The following is a 17,626-nucleotide window of genomic DNA, read 5'->3' on the forward strand; positions in this document are numbered from 1 at the left end:
TTATTTCCTCCCTGTTTTCTCAACAGCTGTCCTTTTATATTTGGCAGAGATATGCAGCTGCAGCTCTGAAGTGGCCATTTGGCAGCTGACTTCTACTTGTCACATCTCCCTTCCTGTGAGTATTCCTATTATATTTTCCCTTTCTCTTTACTCTGAAAAGATGCCACAATGTTAATTATAACTACCACTGGAGCATTTATAACTAGAAAAACAGAATATCTCAAGAAACAACTAAAGAAAGATATACTATATGTTGTACTACAACAATGGTTAAGATTACATCAGGACACACCTCAACACTCAAAACCTTGGAAGTCTGCAAATAACAAATGAAAACTGTTAGGCATTCTTTGCTGATCCCTTATTGCATAAAGAACTGTCAGTAACGCCCTCCAATACTCAACTATGCTTTATGTTCCATCTCCTACAACAATCTTCAAACTTACACTCAAATGCAAAATCTTAACAGCAACCTTAGCAACATCACGGCAGAGTAGTTTTCCAACCACGTGTAACATATGGGAGCCAGAGGTGCTAATCCATGGATGCAAGTGTATGAGGGTGCCATTACTGTTTTGCATTAGAGTTAAATCTCTGGTTGAAATAATTTTCTCCACAATTCTATACTAAATTATGTATGGCTGCCAGTAAAAATGATTGAGAATAATATTTCCACATAAACTAGGGGTGGACAAGATCTATGACCCCAATCTCGTCCATGAACAATTATTTAAAAACTCACATGACTTTTTTTTTTAAATCACCTTTTCAGTTGTGACTGTGTGTTCATTGTATTAATAGTACTATTACATTTAAAAATAAAAAAAGGAAATTCCATGAGAAAAAAACAACCACCATTTTAACCTGGAGTTAAGGTTGCTGAAGTCTATTCCTAAATAAATACTGACTCTAAAAGGACAGGGAATTTTGAGTTAAGTTTCTTTCAAAAATATTAGAGATTGCTTCTTCTTTCATATATGGTATGTCATTCAATACACTCTTGCATAAGAACAAATAAGAAATTAAAATTCACATGACAACCTTAACTCTGCCCATGAGTTACTGTTTTTTTTTCATAAAGTAGATTTCCATTACAGTTTTTAAGTCTCTGTCAGGTATACCTGGGTACCTAGTCTCAAATTTTATGAAGAAAATTCTTTCTGCCAAAACATTCTCTCTATCCCTTCAGTTACTTCTCTATTTTGACATACTGAAAAATTTCTATCTCCCTCTGGACTCTATGGAGGACAGTCGACCACAGATAAAGGGAGGATTTTTTTTCTCCCCTAAGAAAGGTAGGCAGCAGATAGCGAAAAAACAAACCCAAACAAACAAAAAATAACATTGTAATTACATGCACAGCACAAAATCTTTTCAAATAACTGCAAACATTTTTCTTTAAACATAATTGTTCCCCTTTACAGATGGTAAATAAATATTAATATCCCCATTTCATAGATGACTTCTCAGAGGTTATACAACTAATAAACATCAGACCCAGAATCCAAGTCTTAACTACTAGGCTGAAGTTCATGCTGGAAATGGGGAGTCAACATGTGTATAGTCCTGCTTGACAGACTTTTCCTACTAACTTCCACCTGTCTTCCTCCGCTATGGTCATGTCAGTCACCAGCTGGTGTGATTTATCCTGAAAGGGTCAAGATTCATCTAGTGCAGGGATCAGCAACCTTTGGCATGCGGCTTGTCAGGTGGCTGCGGGAAGCGGGGGCCAGCACATCCCTCAGTCCGCGCAACTTCCCGCAACCCCCATTGGCCTGGAGCGGCGAACTGCGGCCAGTGGGAGCCGCAATCAGCCGAACCTGCGGATGCGGCAGGTAAACAAACTGGCCTGGCCTGCCAGGGTGCTTACCCTGGCGAGCCACATGCCAAAGGTTGCCAATCCCTTATCGAATGCATTGTTTATTATAGATAGTATGACGACTGCCAGAATGCAGTAGTTACTGAACAAATATACAACTGCAGGTGGTCGAAAAATTATTAAAGGAACAGTTTTCTGTTCAAAAATAGTTTTGTCAAAATCAAAATACTTTGCAGAAATGGGTTGACTTAAATTATTCAGAACTGAAATGGAATATTTCCTTTTGACTGTCTCCTTTGACTTTGTGTTTCTTGTTTTGTTTCATTTTGCAATTGATATTATATTATAATAAATTTTAATATCAATGTTAATATTTTATATTAGTTAGACATAAAATATAGATACAAATTTTGACTTTGAAGAAAAAAAATATAGATTTTAAATAGGGTGTTTTAAAATTCCCATTGAGTGAAACCTGCAACATTTTGACTCTTTCTCCTTATTTGTGATAAGATACAAATTTCCAAATGCTGGAATTCCCCTCAGAACAGAAACTGCTTACCAATCAGTTCTATGTGCAATAAAACACAGTTTCTTCTCCAAAGAGTTTTAAACTCTAGAAAGGGCAGGGTGGGATGGGGTAAGGTACAACATAAGAGCAGGCCAGAACATTTCCATTACATTTGTTTTGTATTGAAAAATAAGGAATGTCTATGTCTATGACATAGAATATTAGAGCATTTCTCTGCTTATTCTGAACTTGTCCTTATTATCGCATTGGCAGCTGGCTATTATCAAGAACCCATGTGTGTCCTGTTGACCGACTTAGAGGCCCTTTCAAGCACAAGATCCTGGATCCTCGTAATACAAGGATCTATCCCATTCTGATAAATAATGAAGAATACCATATACTCATTCTAAGATGAATGAGAAAGATGAAAATTGTATCACCATGCAGCCAAAAGAGGTATTGTTTGAGTGCAGAACAGAATTAATTTTAATGTTGCAATCAGTGAGGGTCTCCAGCCAAACTGGCATGATTATTTTTAAGGCTGGAGATAAATCCTTTACTTAAGAATATTTTGAATATATAGAACTTTATTTTTTTTTAACATCTGGAATGTTGTACTGATGAAGCTTTAAAGGGCATTATACCCTTAGTCTTAACTTCAAGTTTGATGCCTCATCATTTTTATGTATGTCAATAAATAGGTTAATCACTGCAAACTTTAAATCTAAATCTAGCATGAACTTCATACTCCTCAATTGTTTTCTGTCAAAATGCCAACTCCATAGCTTGAAAAACTATCTGAATGATAAATAACCAGTCTCTTTAGATACTTTACATAATAAAGCCTGAATCATTTATTAAACATTTTACATTTTTCTGTATCCTCTCTAAATGCTTTCAAATTCTGCCTTGATGAGGTTCTGCAATAATGAATTCTTTAGTTAGCATATATTCCCCTTTCTTTACAAATGCTTTACAGTGATTGTGGAGTTTTCTAGCTTAATTTTCCACAAGAGTTTCTCACAATATTGTCTGATTTTTGCACTAGGAGTTAGAAATAATTTGTATTAATGCCTGCTTTTTTTTTTTTAAACTTTGCCTTTTCGGCATCCATTACCACAAATCTGGGTTTATCGTTAATACTGGACTTTTATTTTCCTGCTGGCATCTCAAAGTTTATTTTATCCTCTGCTAGAAATGGTAGCAGTCAGTTGCTTTATCAAGGATTCCATGGAAGCTATTCTCTCTCCTTTCTGGTTCCAATTTTAAATTATTAACCTTTTCATTCCATACCAGTGTACTTAACTCTAAAATAATACTTTGGAGTTCTGGTCCCAAAGGCCTTAACAGGAAGGAGAAAAAAATTAAACCAAAACAAACCCCGTCCAAGTGTGCCAATCAGTGATAACTCACATGTTTCATCTTAGCCCAAGTCAGTCAGCCACACATGCAGTACTACATGATTTGACCTCCCTGTCAATACACCTTCCAGATTGCATGCGATCCCCAGCAAAACCTATGTTGTTACTACATAAGCAAAAGAACTGTGTGTGATATGTGCCCTGTAAAGCAAACATCTGGTTCCAGGCATAGTGCACAAGTGATGCTATAGCCCAGTAGTAAGAGTTTGAAAGATTGGGGCCAATGCATGTAAAACTGCTTTGGAGTAAGGCATTAATATCCTCTACACTACTGTAAATCAGGCATAATGGGTGGGATCTATGATGACTTAGTCCTAAATTCCAGGTTTGGAGACTAAGTGTCAGTTTTGCCTCCACTGTGATACACAAAACTCCCCATTGAACCTTGTTGGCACCTAAAATCACTTTGTGCCTATAGTTTTTCAGAGTAAAAGTTCCCTAGACACCTATGTTCCTGCCACTCGACACACTCACTGCTGCCTCCCAACAGGAGTCTGGACACCTGGAGCTTAGTCAGAAGATAGGTGTTTGATCGCCTAAGTCATGTGCCAGGCCTGATCTGATAGGCACCATCTGACCATGCCTACTGGATCAGGTCCTATTCAAAATCTGTCCAGAAGAGATAGAGGAGGAAGTGGTAGTGCCCACCTTCTAACTTTCGCCCACTGGTTAGAGCATTCCCAGAGAGAGAAAACAAATGAGAATGACTCTGGAGTCCAGTGGTTAGGACACCAACCTGGGAGGTGGGAGACCTCATCTCCAGCCCCTCCTGGTCAAATCATTATTTCTGCAGCTCAAACAGGAGAGCTTGAGAGAGCCCTGCATCAGAAGACTCCATAGCTCAGTGTCTAGAGCACTCTCAGAAATGGGAGACCCCTGTTCAAATCCCTTATCCCCTCTAGCACAGGGAGATGTTGAACTTAGGTCTCCCACATCACAGGAGAGTGCTCTAACCACTGGGATACCCCTTCCTCCTCCTGTGGACGTTTTGTGTGTCATGAGGCAGATGCTTGTGGTAGAAAGAGAGAGCCTGAGACAAGAGGCCTGTTATGAGGCCTGAACTAAAGTAATGATTAAGCCTTGCTAATATAAAGCAAAGTTAGCAAGAGTCAGGCTGTGAGCCCTGCTATAAAACATTCCAGTTTGCAAGTTCACAGAATGTGGCAAGAACAGAGCTGATATTGCAAAAACATATACATTCCTAAATAGTACCAAGCACAGGACACTCATTCCAGAAGGGTGGCATCAGAGCACCCTGATACCAAATATGGTACACACACACATCCCAAAGATAACAAGAACACACTGACGCCTCCTAAAGATAAGGCCAGGATGACAGTGTGATGGATAGAGATGTTTGGTACATAACATGTACAAGGTAATGTACATCTAAAGTACAAACCATGTCAGGGGGCAGTAACTACATCAGAGGGGCAATATGTAACTTGTTTGTATTTGTGTATAAAGAGGTATCTCAGAAGGAAGTGTCTTTGGCCACCCTTAGGGGCAGTGGAAAGTTCCACCACTGACTGAGTTCCATCCATTGTCAGGGATATATATGTATTAAGTGTACTTGTAATACGTATAGTGCACTAATACTATGCTTCATCGACAATAAATCTGACTGAGTACCTTCGATACTATCAGGTCTGTGGTTATTGGGCAGTTCGATCGGAGCCTACAGTATGGGCTATCTCGCCAGAGCCAGTGCAGCACACAGAAAGGACTCACACACACAGCCAATATCTGATGACAGTGCCTAATTCATTTCCTCAAAAAAGTGGCTTAGGCACCTAAGTCACATACCTCCAAGCACCAGGTGCCCATTCGTGTACCCCTAAGCTGACAGAGGTACCCCCCCACAGCCTGGATGTAGGCATGTATCTTTAAGACAAAGGCAGGGCTTAACATACACTGCTCTTGTTAGCATCTCTCATTGGCTCGCTTCAGGAGCTCCCTGCTTAGAGTGCTGGCCTCTGGATCATGTTCTTAGGCTCCTCTCTCCACCCAGGCATTGTACATGGAGGCTAAGCACCTAACTCAGCTTTATGGATTGCAGTGTTGTTTCTGTGATTTTTCTAGGTGCCTAAAAGTTAGGCACTGTGAAACTCAGTGTTGTAATGCCTAAGCCCCTTCATGGATCCCACCCCAAATCCATTGAATTCCATATATTTATACTGATGTAAATGAGAATAGAATGTGGGCCATTTTTAACTTGTAGAAGCTTATACTCCCACATCGTCAAAATAGAAAATATGACAAATTAGAAAGGTGCCAGATCCTTGGCATCATGAATCCCTTTTCACTGGAAAACATTCTTTGGCTATACCATATACATATGGATTTTCCCACTCTTGTTTAAAAAATAATGGCATACAATATGGCATTCCATGAGAAAGGTCAACTCACCTCCAACTCCCTCCTCAGTATCTTGCAACCTTGTAATAGAAATTTGAAGATCCAAGGAAAGATTAGTCTTTGTACATACTTTCCTGTGCTGTGGGAGCCATATTTCCTAGCTCAGGTCCATGATATTAACATGCATTATATTCAGGCTCCGAGCCATGACTCAGTCAATTAGATTGATCCATAGAAAGTCCGTTTGGCTGACAACTCAGGGATATATTTCAGGGCTCGTCTGTGGACAGTAATACAAATTTACTTTAGTTTTGCTTTGTTTCAAATACTTTAAAAGTTTTTCCTCTAGCTGAATGGTCCATTTTGATTGATTGCTTCCAGTGTATATATATATTTGTATTACCATAGCATGTTGCAGGCCCCATCATGGACCAGGTGCTGTAGAAACACAGAACAAAACAAGGCCTCTGCCCCAGAGAACTTACAATGTAAGTAAACAACTAAAAGAGAACAGGTGGATACAGACAGATGGGGGAGTAGGAAACAGTATTGGTCAATATTGATCGGCATGACAGGCAGTGGTCTCTAGAGACTGGCAACATAACCACTGTCAAGTGTTTTATTTAGGCACCATGGAAAAGGAGAGTTTTGAGGAGGACAATGAGGCAGCTTTGTGTCTATGAGGGGACAGACTAATCTACTGGCAGTGGGAGACATTGTCAAAGGCAACACAGTGGGAGTGCAGCATTTGGGTCTTTGGAGACCTAAGCCTTTGATGCTCTCCTTATGCACCATCCTGGCAGTTGAAATGAGTTAGTAAAGCTCTCCAGCCAACAGCCTCCACATTTGCAAGCTTGGGGCTTTCTCAGTGGGGGTCACTGACTGAAGTTTGCTTCCCCCATTTACAAGTCAACAGTTCTATTGTTGTAGGTGGAAGGTGATGCCACTCTCCTACCTATTCCCAGCCTGTGGGTTTAAGCTCTGTGTGTGTCCTTTACAAATGGAGCCTTGGGTCGAGAGGCAGGGCCCTCATATTTTAGGACGTACAAACCCAGTGCAGCTGTCACACTTCTCACACACATATTACTTCTGATGGGAATAACCAGCAGAGGGGCAGCACACAGCCAGTCTGCCCATACTCATGCGGTATTTGGAGCAATACTATGCAACTACACTTACATTTAGCTCCTGAATTTTGCCCATCTAATTCGCAAGCACCAGTAAAAAAGAACTCATGCCAAGAAGATACCTATAAACTTATCAGAATAACCATAATAATCCTTTGGGCAAAAAATATTATTATCATCATTATAAGTATAAAGAGTCATCTCTACAACTAAACCCTAATGGCAGGTGTTTTATAATCCCCTTCCAGCTAGAGTAGGTGGCGTATTATTTCATTCAGCTTTTTATTGATTTTTTTTTTTAAATAACGTGCACAAGGTAATTTGGAGTAAAGTTTAATAGAGTTCACTCTATATAGATCATCTTCATCTAGGTCTTTTATGCAAATATTTTCTTTAAATAAAGTTATGCTTGGGGAAAAAACATGGCTGGTTTTCATTTTTAACGTACAATATTAATCCCAATGGCGCTTGAGCTGAGAAAGTGGAAAATAAATTCATGCTACAGTTTTAAGAGTCGTACACACAAGGTTAAAGTAATGAATGGTACCACTGTTCCTTAATTTGCCAGGAGGAACAATACCATAGTGGCTTTTTTCAGCCAGAAATGCAATCACTGGAGGGAAGATAGACTATGTTTCAAAGGAGAAAATTCAGCCAAACGTTTTATTACTGAACTAAGAAGTGTGCAAGCTATAAAAGGTCCCACATCATGTACTTCTCATGAAGTCAATAGAGCTTCGCCTGAGGAAAAAAAGTAGCAAAATATGGATGCATATAGCCAAAAAAAGAAACCACACTTTTTCTTCCGCAGTAAGATCACACACAGTGAGAAAAACTACTGGCTGCATTCTGCCCTCTCCTGGTTAAACCTTCCGGAGAGTAATAAAATTGAACAAACTGCACGAGTTAGAACTCAAAGTCACATTATTCTAAAAAAAAGAGGAGATTGGTGCATCTGAAGTCAAGGAAGGGAACACAGACAGTTAAAATCCAGAGATGCACTCCCAAGTCCACAAGAACCACAGGGGCACTGTGGACCATCACCTCAATAAGCTTCATGTTATCCACTTAGCACGAACACTCAAAGGGAGCTGTGGGCAGATAATTTTTACATCTACACAGAGGGATCTATGGAACTTCTGGGCTTGGATGATTTAAGAATGTCAGCAATTATATCTATAAAAACAGATACCAACCTGACTTCAAATCTTAAGTGCACAGACACCATAACGCAAAAGAAAGGTGAACTGAAAAACTAGCAAGTATCATTTAAAGTACTTTACAAACAACAGCTTTAAATATAAAGTTCCTTTATTGCTGGATTGACACTTTACATTCTGCCCATAGAAAGGGCCACATATAGTTGCACTCCCCAAGGAGCAGAGTGGGGACTGAATTGGGACTCACTCCAATTTGGAGCCTGTTTCTCCCTTGCTTTTTTCCTGGTACAGCTTATCCCCTTCTGCACCCGACTGGGAAATGGCGCCAAGATTCGGTATACTCTCTGCCCCCCTGCACAGGAGGGACAGAAAGCAGGAATGCTGTTCTTTTCCTTATGCTACTTTCTGCAATATAGGTAGCAAACCCAGGGGAGGTATGGGCTCTTTACACCCCCTCTACTCTGAGTGAGTGAACAGCAAAGGTCACAATCTGGCCCTCAAATAAGGTCGCCTCTCAATATAAAAGAAAGAATTTAATTTACCGTCACACACTGCACATCATCTCGTGCTTCTGTCAGTGAAAGACGCCTGTACCCTCTGTAAGAGATTTCTGCGTTTCATCACAGATCGAAATTGCCACATCCATGGCTCAGAAAAGAAAGCTGTCATATCACAAAGCGTGCTGAACTCTTAGCAACTTGCTATGATTGAAGGTTGCATTTTTCAAGATTAGCTATAACTACCATTATGTTCAACTGTTGTAATGAAAGGTGCAAAGCAATGTTGCACTCCCTGAACCCCAGGCATATTGCTACCTCTACATCTATTAGCTCTCTCCATTTTCATGCTAAATGTTTTAAATGGGATATTCCTAACACCTTTCTACTTTTCTACTTTACTACCAGGAGTCCAAACAGTTTTTGATCATATCCATCTGGCTTATCTCATTAAAATCATCTGATTGGAATTACCTTCCCATGGCTTTGCTCAGTCCATGTATTTCCTTTGCCTATAGGAATCTGGACTCTAGTCTGCCCTGTCCCTTCCTTCCTCTGACTTTTAAAGTTAGCTTATAAAAAGGATTTAGGATGGAGATTCTCTTATCTTCCAAGGACTGAAGTTGGCTTTATCGTGCCTCTCACTGTGGCTGCACACAAGCAGTACCTTTGCCGGCAACAATAAATATAAATACAATTTTTAAGCACTCAGCTCTCTTGCATACTGAAGTAAACAGTGGTGGGGTTTTTTTCTTTTTCTTTTTGTTTTTTTTTAAGTGGATGCCATGTGAAGCATCTATAAAAAATTATAGGAAATAGGCACAGCAGATTTATTTAATTAGGGCTTGATTGTCAGGTAATAACAATCTATAGTTTTTAAGTAAACTTAGCAGGCGTTGGGTAACATTGCTAGCCTATGATACACAGGTCAGACTAGATGATCTAGTGGTCCTTTTGGCCCTTAAACTTTATGAGTTTACTGCCAGTAAGTTTGTCCCTCAGGGCCTTGTCCAAAGCCCACTGAAGTTAAAGGAAAGAAAGCCACTGGCATCATTAATGGGCTTTGGATCAGGTCCCGGGTACTTACATGCATATGACCTGTATCTTAACGGATACTTGCAGATTCACAGTCTACTAAATATAGTAAACCTAGTAAGCAATACCTTTATAGGCCTTAATCATTCTATTGACAGTTTGCAGACAGACTGCAGTCAGCTGCATTATTGGAGCTACACACGGCTAATAGGTTCCAGTGCAACTCAGTGTTGAGCGGAACATAAGCAGAGGGGGTGCAATGCTGTAGTACAACATCAAATGGTTATTATCTGTTTGGTTTTTTGGAGAGGTTTTTTTTTTTATTTGTCCAATGTCTAGCGATTTTGGTTGCCTAACTTGAAACACTGAGCTGAGCATCCACTCTCTGGCCTGGTCTACACTAGGCGTTTAAATCGGTTTTAGGAGCCTAAAACCGATTTAACGCCACAACCGTCCACACTAGGAGGCACCTTATATCGATTTTAATGGCTCTTTAAATCGGTTTCTGTACTCCTGCCCGACGAGAGGAGTAGCGCTAATATCGGTATTAACATATCGGAATAGGGTTAGTGTGGCCGCAATCGACGGTATTGGCCTCCGGGAGCTATCCCACAGTGCACCACTGACCGCTCTGGACAGCATTCTCAACTCGGATGCACTGGCCAGGTAAACAGGAAAAGCCCCGCGAACTTTTGAATATTTCCTGTTTGCCCAGCGTGGAGCTCCGATCAGCACGGGTGGTGATGCAGTCCGAAATCAAAATAAAAAAAAGAGCTCCCGCATGGACCATGCGGATGTGATCGCTGTAAGGGCAGGCAAATCCGTTCTATCCGTTCTATCAGCGCTCCGTTACAGAAGATGAAATTCAGAATCCTTTTTTAAAAATCTCCAGACAGATGCCATAGCAGGGACTCAGCGCACTGCAGCGTGACAAGCGTAACGGAAAGCCAAAGAATCAAATGGATGCGCATGGACTGGAGGACTGAAGCTATCCCACAGTTCCTGCAGCCTCCTAAAATTATTTGCATTCTTGGCTGAGCTCCAAATGCTTCTAGGGTCAAACACAGTGCCCGCGGGTCAGGGCATAGCTTGGCAATCTACTCACCCACCCCCCACCCACCCCCAGAAGCGAAAGGTAAAACAATCCTCTGACTCTTTTACATGTCACCCTATCTTTACTGAATGCTGCAGATAGACGCGATAGTGCAGCACTCAACACCAACATCCTTGCTCCCCCCCCCGTCATGGGCGGCTGATGGTACAAAATGATGGAAATCCATCCTCATCATCAGCATAAGCTGATCGTGCAAAAAGATGGAAATCCATCCTCATCATCAGCCTCAGCTGATGGTACAAAAGGACTGGTAACCATCCTTGTCATCAGCCTATTGGCCCTAATTTTTTCTGGTGGATGGATGGTGCAATATGGCTGGTAACCATCCTCATCATAGCAACAGGGGGCTGAGCTCCATCAGCCCCCACCCTTCATGTGTAAAGAAAAGATTCAGTTGCCCCTGGACTAGCAGTGGGATGCTGGGCTTCTCTCCTACACACTGCTTAATGTCCTGTCTGGACTATCATAGCAGCTGGAGGCTGCCTTCCACTCATTTCTCACTAACAAGTCAGTGTGTCTTATTCCTGCATTCTTTATTAATTCATCACACAAGTGGGGGGACAATGCTACGGTAGCCAAGAAAGGCTGGGGGAAGAACGGAATCAACAGGTGGGGTTGTTACAGGAGCACCCCCTGTGAATAGCATACAGATAATAATTTCTGCGGGCTCTGACACAGAGCAGGTGGTTCTCTAGCACACTTGCCTATATTAGGCAGCACTGATTCTATTTTTAGATACCAAAAAGGAGGGATTGACTCAGGGAGTCATTCCCAATTTTTGCTTTTGCGCCCCTGGCTGATCGGCCAGGGGCACTTATGACAGCAGCCAATGGTACAAAACGATGGAAGGTACAATATGGCTAGTAACCACTCTTGGCTTTTGCGCCCCTGGCTGATTGACCAGGGGCACTAGCAGCAAATGGTACAAAAGGACTGGTAGCCATGATCATCCTCAGTTCCAATTTATGGAAGGGTTTGGATGGTGCAATATGGCTAGTAACCATCTCTGCTGTCATGCAAAAGCAAAAGCATGCTTCTGTGTAGCGCTGCTGAATCGCCTGTGTGAGCGGCATCTAGTACACATACGGTGAGAGTCACAAACGGCAAAAAAAGCTCCATGATTGCCATGCTATGGCATCTGCCAGGGCAATCCAGGGGAAAAAGGCGCGAAATGCTTGTCTGCCGTTGCTTTCCCAGACGAAGGAGTGACTGACGACATTTACCCAGAACCACCCGCGACAATGATTTTTGCCCCATCAGGCACTGGGATCTCAACCCGGAAGTTCCAAGGGGCGGGGGAGGCTGCGGGAACTATGGGATAGCTAGGGAATAGCTACCCACAGTGCAACGCTCCAGAAATCGACGCTAGCCTCGGACCATGGACGCACACCACCGATTTAATGTGTTTAGTGTGGCCGCGCGCACTCGATTTTATAAAATCTGTTTTACAAAACCGGTTTATGCAAATTCGGAATAGTCCCGTAGTGTAGACGTACCCTCTGAAATCAATCTCCATTGAAGTGTCTTAAGTCTGGGCACCCAGAAACTGATGCATTCAAAATTAGTAGTTACTTTTAACACTTTAGTACATGGCTCACAAACAGATAGCACGTATAGTGTGTGTATGCATATGTATATATAAGATACTATATAAAAATGCTCCCCACCTATATAAAAACGCTGCTTACTATTATAATATGTCCAGAAATCATAAACACAGAGCCACAGATTGAGAAATAATGAAGGAATGTAATTAGAAACAGAAGCTACTTTTATAGTGCTTTGGCTGCATACCCTCATATTTTGTGGAGTGTCTCATTATATTTAATTGTTTATATAAGATATAGAATAGCATGACAAACAAGGTGTGACACAGCAAGAACATAAGAACAGCCATACTGGGTCAGACCAAAGGTCGATTCAGCTCAGTATACTGTCTTCTGACAGTGGCGAATGCCAGGCGCCCCAGAGTGAATGAGCAGAACAGGTCAAGTGATCCATTCCCTGTCACACATTCCCAGCTTCTGGCACACAGATGCTAGGGACACCATCCCTGTCCATCCTGGTTACTAGCCATTGATGGACCTATCCTACATGAATTAATCTAGGTCTTTTTTTTAACCCTGTTATAGTCTTGGCCTTCACAACATCCTCTGGCAAAGAGTTCCACAGGTTGACTGTGCATTGTGTGAAGAAATACTTCCTTTTGTTTGTTTTAAACCTGCTGCCAATTAATTTCATTTGGTGACCCCTAGTTCTTGTGTTATGACAAGAGTAAATAACACTTCCTTCTTTATTTTCTCCACACTAGTCAAGATTTTATAGACCTCAATCATATCCCCCCTTAGTCATCTCTTTTCCAATCTGAAAAGTCCTAGTCTTATTAATCTCTCCTCATATGAAAGCTGTTCCATGCCCCTAATAATTTTTTATAAATAACTCTAAAATAAAACAAACTCTTCTATTTCTGGATCTGCTGCTTTGGATAATGTCTAAAACAAAACATAGCCAAAGGACGGAATGATAAAATATTCAATGCACTTGAAATGTCAAGGGTTGCAGCAGGTCAGCCAAGGTCAGAGCTGAGATAGAGAATTTGGTCTTCTGGCTTTTAAAAGAAAAATAACTAAAGAACAGATTTTACTTAGCTTCCTCAGATCTAATTACAACTTAGAATGGAGTAATTAAGGCCTTGAGAGTTTGGGTGACTTGTTCAATGTCATCTTAGATACTTATATGGCCCCTATTACCATATCTGAGTGTCTTCAAATCTTTAATGTATTTAACCTTACAACACCCTTGCTGTCACCATTTTTCAGATGGGAAACTGAGGCACAAAGAGGCAAACTGACACAAGAAGCCTGTAGTAGAGCAGGAAAATTGAAATGGGTCTCCCAGAGCCCAGGCTAATATCATAACAGCTGGAACATGCTTCATCTATCAGATATGGCATTTAAAGAAGAGCTGAGGACAGAGGAACACCTCTGATTTGTTAGATCCATGACTCATCCAGTAGACCAACAAAGTCTTAAAGTGAAAGAAAATATCAAATATATGGCCCCATTCTTGCCTTCAGGAAAGTCAATATGAGCATTCTCTTTTACTTCTCTGATGAAGGATCATACCCATATGTGCATGGTTATGCAATCTTTAGAAAGTAGCTACTCAGGCATATTCAATTTTATCAAGCACTATAAGATATACAGATATACAAGCTCTATGTAACTAACTGAAAACTATTATTCATTAGGCCTATTGTATGGATAGGAATAGTAAAACAAAGAAAAGTTGGGGACTGACACCTATTTTTTGTGTTAATTCATGCAAGTCAGTAGTGACCTTACTGACCATAAAACCCCAGCCACCCTGGGTTATCTGTTGATCCACTCTGTTTGCAGGTGTTGAAATCCCCAATATAAGGAAGGTGGGAGTAGCCATCTTAGAAGAATGTGAAGTCTGGAGATGAGGTCAGCAATACCAGAACACATATTACATCAATCACCATCAATAAATAAATTATTATTAATAATAATAATAGTTAATACTTGCAGCCCATATATTGACATACTGTAGACCTGGAATCCCAGTCAGAATCCAAATCCTCACATTGCTTTAAGTACAATAACTATTAAATTATTTTGAAGTACTTGAGCCCATCACTAATTCAAACCTTGTTTAATTCTTATTAAGCCATGTAGACAGACTCAAAAAGCATGACCTAGATTTAACAGTGCACAGGAAAACACACAAGGGACACTCTGATGTTATAATCCTAATTAGAAAATGAAACAGTTAATCAGAGAGGGAGCATATTTTGTTTCCATAATACCAGAATTAATCTAAAACACACACAGAGGTATCATCAATGAAAGATTATTCAGTGAAGAAGAAATTATTATGACCTATAATTTCCCAAAGAGATGTTAAACACTTTCCTTGTTTAGCAGTAATGTAGCTCCACACTTATTAATTTTATTGCAGATCAGAGGTGGACAAACTAAAACAGAAAAGGCAACATTTAAATAAGATCAAAGGTGTGAGTTAAACTGAGAAGATAAGAAATAAAGTTAAAATGACGCTGATTTCATACATGCCAGTGTAAAGAACACACCCAGACATATATATATATATGCATATCCCAATATAACGCGATCCGATATAACACAAATTCAGATATAATGTGGTAAAGCAGCGCTCCAGGAGGCGGGGCTGCATGCTCTGGTGGTTCAGCATGTCAAGCTCCGACACGTTACTCTGAGCAGCGTGTTCAGGGTGCCAGGCCGGGGCTAAGGGGTTGGATAAGGGGCAGAGGGTCTCGGGGAGTAGTCAGGGGACAGAGAGCAGGGATGGTTGGATGGTTCAGAGTTTCTGGGGGCGGGGTGGTCAGGGGATGGGCAAGTGGGGTGTTGGATAGGGCATGGGAGTCCTGGGCATGATTAGAGACGGGGGGTGTCTCTGGAGGGGGCGGTCAGGGGACAAGGAGCAGGGGGGGCTTAGATAGGGGGTGAGGTCTTGGGAGGGGTGGTTAAGGGTGGGAGGTGTCTGGGTGGGTAGTCAGGGGACAAGGAGCAGGGGGTTGGATGGGTTGGGGGTTCTTAGGGTTCAGTCAGGCATGTTTGCTCACTATTAATAACAGAAATGCTCGAGGCCAAAGCAAGTTCGATATAACACGGTTTCACCTATAACACGGTAAGATTTTTTGGCTCCCAAGGACCGCGTTATATCGGGGTAGAGGTGTATATAATTTTTTCCTCGGTTTTGTAATTTAAAAAATACTGTTCATATTATTTAAACATTGTTTGTGGTGTATCGAAATTCCTTTTAAAAAACCCTGTAAGGTTATGAAATGCCTATTATTTCCCTGAGACTGAAATGCACACTGCCTTTTGTACTATTTTCAATATGCTGGTCATATTTTTGGAATGCATTATGAGATCCTTTGCAGCTCATTTCACGGAGATATGACAGGCTGTGTTAGCTAGCGGGATGTGCATAATTACTAATAATAAACACCAAGCTGCATGAGTACTGTGCTACTTAGAACTCTAAGACCCCTTAGTTATTATTCTCTATCAAAGTGGTACAATTTCAACTGAGGAAGATGTTCTTTTGGTAAATCTATGAAAAATTATGTTATGTATCTCTATCACAATGCATTACTCTGCTGTTTGGGCTGTTGCAAGGCAAATTTATTAAAGGCCCAATTCTGCCAAATGCAGAGTACTTCCTGTAACTTCAGTAGGACTAAACAGTGGTCAGTACCTCATAGGAAATATTCTGCACCTTAGGCAGAGTTAGTGGTAAGTGATGGAATGGTTTCCTATCCCCAGTTCTAACACAGCAGAACATGCACATAACATGTTAGGAACACTAAGATTTACATCCTAAAACCAGACAAAGTGACCAATGGACACGTTACTTAGATTGTAAGCTCTTTGAGCAGTGATTATCTTTGTATGATGTGTATTTACAGTACTCAGCACAATGCAACCCCAACTCCTGATTGTAATATAGCATTGACTAAAGTCACCAAACAAACAAATCATAGTATTAATTGTGGGGTGTAATAAAATCAGGCTCTCAAGAAACTTTAAAATTAGTTAAGAATTACTCAATCAAGCTTCCTGTCTTCAGGGGAAAAAAACAAAGCAACAAAACACAACTAGTCACACTGTTACAATAGAGTGAAGGTCTTAGTTTCTCCTGTTGAAGCTGTTCCCTTTGTATAAAATATTTAAATAGTAACTGGGCCAGAGAAAGTGTGAGAATAACTCTATAGCCCAGTGATTTGGGCACTCACCTGGGAGACCTAGATTCCTGTACCTATTCCAATGAATGCTGAAGCAGGTCATATAAAGTGGAACAACTTTAACAGGAGAGAGACCCACACCAAAATATCCTGTAGCCTAGGGGTTAGGTCATTTCTCTGGAAGAAGGAAGACCTCTGTTCAAGTCTCTGTCTCCCTATCAGGCAGAATGTGGATTTGAACTCAAGTCCTCACAATTGTCATTTAGTGCTCTAATCACTGGGCCATTGGTACAATGGAGGTGGTACTACCACCTAATTTTTGGCTATATTCTATGCAGGGCCCATTCTGGTAGGGTTCCTCGAAGTATTTCTACAAGATCAGGCCCCAAGAGTGAGATAGGCAGGAGAATGCCTCATTTGAGGATGCTGCCAGGAGTTAGGCACTGAGAGGCACCACAATTTAGACAGCTTTGTGCATGCCCACCATCAGAAGATTAGGCATCTAAATGGTTAGGTGGAAGCAAGCCTGCTGACAGCAAATCCGGGACCCAGGGCAGAACAGTCAATGGGCACTCTTCCGGCACGGGCAGGGCATCCACATGCCTTTGCCACTGCTAGTACCATCCCGCGCACAGCTAGGAGCCCTGTGGCCAGCCAAGGCAATTTAAAAGGACCAGGGGTCCCTGGACCCTTTTAAATCACCCAGGCCTCTGGGCAATTGCCCACTCCCCCTCTCCCCTATTGGGAGGCCTGGGTGGAAGCTGAATGGGGTTTTGAGGATCTAAATTTTAGACTTAGGCATCTACATGTCTTTGTAGATCTAGCCCATAGTTAA

The sequence above is a fragment of the Mauremys mutica genome, chromosome 2, assembly GCF_020497125.1.
Source record: "Mauremys mutica isolate MM-2020 ecotype Southern chromosome 2, ASM2049712v1, whole genome shotgun sequence".
In the NCBI taxonomy this organism is placed as follows: domain Eukaryota; kingdom Metazoa; phylum Chordata; order Testudines; family Geoemydidae; genus Mauremys; species Mauremys mutica.